The sequence below is a fragment of the Aquarana catesbeiana genome, linkage group LG04, assembly GCF_042186555.1.
Source record: "Aquarana catesbeiana isolate 2022-GZ linkage group LG04, ASM4218655v1, whole genome shotgun sequence".
NCBI lineage: Eukaryota > Metazoa > Chordata > Amphibia > Anura > Ranidae > Aquarana > Aquarana catesbeiana.
The window spans coordinates 243,608,276-243,611,534 of record NC_133327.1 but is presented as its reverse complement, the minus strand read 5'-3'; positions in this window follow the sequence as shown (position 1 = coordinate 243,611,534).

The window sequence follows — 3,259 nt, the reverse complement described above, 5'->3', positions numbered from 1 at the left end:
TGGTGTGTAGGGAGAAAAATGGATCCCAAAGCAGCTTAAACATGAGCAAGCATCCAATGGCTGACTTAAAGCAGAACTTAACTGTACCTGAGCACCAAAAACTGAAAATGCAATTTTAATCATTTTTAACCACTTAAATACAGGGCACTTATACACCTTCCTGCCCAGACCAATTTTCAGCTTTCAGTGCTGTCGCAGTTTGAATGACAATTGCGCGGTCATCCATCACTGTACCAAAACTAAATTTTTATCATTTTGTTCCCACAAATAGAGCTTTCTTTTGGTGGTATTTGATCACCTCTGGGATTTTTATTTTTTGCTAAACAAATAAAAAAAGACCGAAAATTTTGAAAAAAATAAAAGTTTTGCTTTTGTTTCTGTTATAAAATTTTGTAAATAAGTAAGTTTTCTCTTTCACTGATGGGCGCTGATAAGGCGGCACTGACAGGCACTGATAAGGCGGCACCGATGAGGTGGCACCAATGAGCGGGCACTGATGTGCACTGACGATGGGCACTGATATGCGGCACTGATGGGCACTGGTAGGCGACACTGATGGGTGGCACTGATATGCAGCACTGATGGGAATTGATAGGCAGCACTGATGGCCAGTCATGGGTGGCAGCATAGGCGTGCGCAGGGGGTGTGCCAGGTGTGCCTGGGCACACCCTAATCATCCAGTGCAATAGGGCCCCTGATAAAGCAATGCAGCTGGAACTCCTGTACCAGGCCTGGGCCCTATCAGTTCAAAAAGGGGGCCCTGGGCACCTGCCAAGCAAGAGGACCAGCTGTACTGCATTATTGCAGACACTCCTCTCCCTCCCTCTGGCTGCACTGCAGGGGGATAAATTCTAGTATCTGCCCCTCCTGCATCACTGCCGGCTTCCCTCCTCTCTTAACAGCACCTGCTGCAGGCACACAGGGGGACATTTCAGTATGGAGAGTAGGGAAAGGGGCCAGTAGATATGATCTTTTCAGAATATACACAGTGAGAGATTGGGACTGATCGCTACTCTGTCAACTCATCGTTGAAACACAGTAAACTATGTGTACAATGCCTTTGTGAACGAACAGGAAGCCTGTGAGCACTTCCTATTCATTCATCTGTGCAGCTGAGGCTGCATGAAAAGGGACTGATGAATATCCATTTCTCGGTTTAGACCCCTTATATTTCTCAAAAAAATGTAAATAAATAAATATCTAAAAAAATAAAAACCAAATACAATTCTAAAAAGTAAATAAAACAAATATTAAAGACTGTGCTTCTATCATTTCTGAAAAACATAGCATTGCCGCCGTGGCATGTGTATGCCCCTAGCCACTGCCTCTGTTGCTCTGTTTTTGAGCTTTGGGGTGCACACCCTAATGCAATAGGCTGCGCACACCTATGGGTGGCAGTGATGGGCACTGATAGGCGACACTGATGGGCACTGAAAGGCTGCAAAGATGGGTCCTTATGGGTGGCACTGATGGGCACTGATAGGCGGCACTGATGGGCATTGATATGTAGCACTGATGGGCACTGATACACGGCACTGATAGGCATCCCTGGTGGCACTGGCAGTGGTAGGCATTGTGAGTGGGCACTGATTGGCAGCTGCCTGGGCATTGATTGGCAGCTGCCTGGGCACAGATTAGTATTTCCCTGGGGGTCTAGGGGGGCATACCTGGTGGTCCAATGTGGTGGCCATCCTGGTGGTCCTGGGCGGCATGATGGTGGTCCTGGGCGGGATCCGAGGGGGGATGTGCTGATAAACAATGAACAAAATATTTGATCGATCAATTATCTACTTGTTGTGCCACATCCTAAATTCGAGTTTAGAGCAAAAGAAGTTCCCCTAGCGGACTTTAAAGGCACATTTTTTAAGAAAATATTTTAAAAAAAAGAGGTATGTAGAGTAGATAACAGTTTATTAGTTACAAAAAATAATCAAGTGAATCACATAGTTATAAAGTTAAAAACAAGGAATGCATTTCCATAAATATAGAAGTTGATACCAATACATGTGCACCCGACGCGTTTCGGAGTTACTTATGCCTCCTTCTTCAGGGGTGATTGTAGGGTTTGCAACAAGAATTTTCTATATGGGAAATAATATGTATAACATAGACATGATGAGTGCACAATAAAGGAACGTAAATACAAAATCTATAGTTGTATGAGTCTGTATACATACACATTTATTTCTCTGTTTACACTTACATTGGTATCTACACACTTACGTGGTGTGTAGGACTTTAGTGAAGTATAACAGGAGTATTCACATAGCCACTGTCAAGGTGGGAAGTAGAGACGTATAAATATATAGGGTGGTTTTATTCTTCCTTCCAGTAGGAAGAAAGGCCCAAGGTTAGCGGGCATATGACAGTTTAGATCTGAGGTCACACTGGGGCCAAATGTGTATCCTGTAAATCATGAAGATATATATATATGTAAGGATGTGCATACATATGAATAATTAAAGTAGTACATAGAGAATCCAAAAGCTGTATCCTACCTGGTCCGCCTACAATAATGGGGGGCAGTAACTGGTGGTAAATATGGATCAGATGTAGTTCAGAAAGCTGGAGAATCAACATAGAAATGGGAAGTATATTAAAACCCTGGTTGGTGAGAGGGAGGGGGGGGAGGGGGGAGGGGGGGGAAAGAGAAAAGGGGGGGGGGGGGGGGCAGGGGAGGGGGGGAAGGGAGGGGGGGGGGGGGGGGGAGGGGGGAAAGAAAAAAGGGGGGGAGGGGGGGGGGGAAGAGGAGGGGGAGGGGGAGGAAGAGAAAGGAAAGGAAAAGAAAGGAAGGCAAGGAACAGAAAGTAGAAGAGGGGGAGGGGGTGGGGGGGGGGGGGCAGTTCGGAAAGGGAGGGGGAGGGGAAAAAAGAAAGAGGGGGGAGGAAAGCAAGAGGAGGGAGGGGAAAGGGAAAAAGAGAGAGAGAAAATATAATGGGTGAGAAAGCAAAAAGAAAGATGTATGACATCTAGATAGCATAAATGACTAGTGATTTCAATGAGGAAAGATGGATCACCAAGCATATCATAGGAGAAGGAAAAGCCCCAGAACATAGTAGATAGCGGGTAAAGCAAATATAGTATGATAGGCAACAGACAGGGTTTACAACCAGTGACTTCAACATAGGAATCCATGTCAATAGGTAGGGGATAAGTTACTAACCAAGTGTCACAGCACCTCACACCAAAAGCGTCCTGTCTGCAGCAGATGACGCCTGGTGTGGGCTGGAGCCGAATATATAAAGCCCTCCCCACCTAT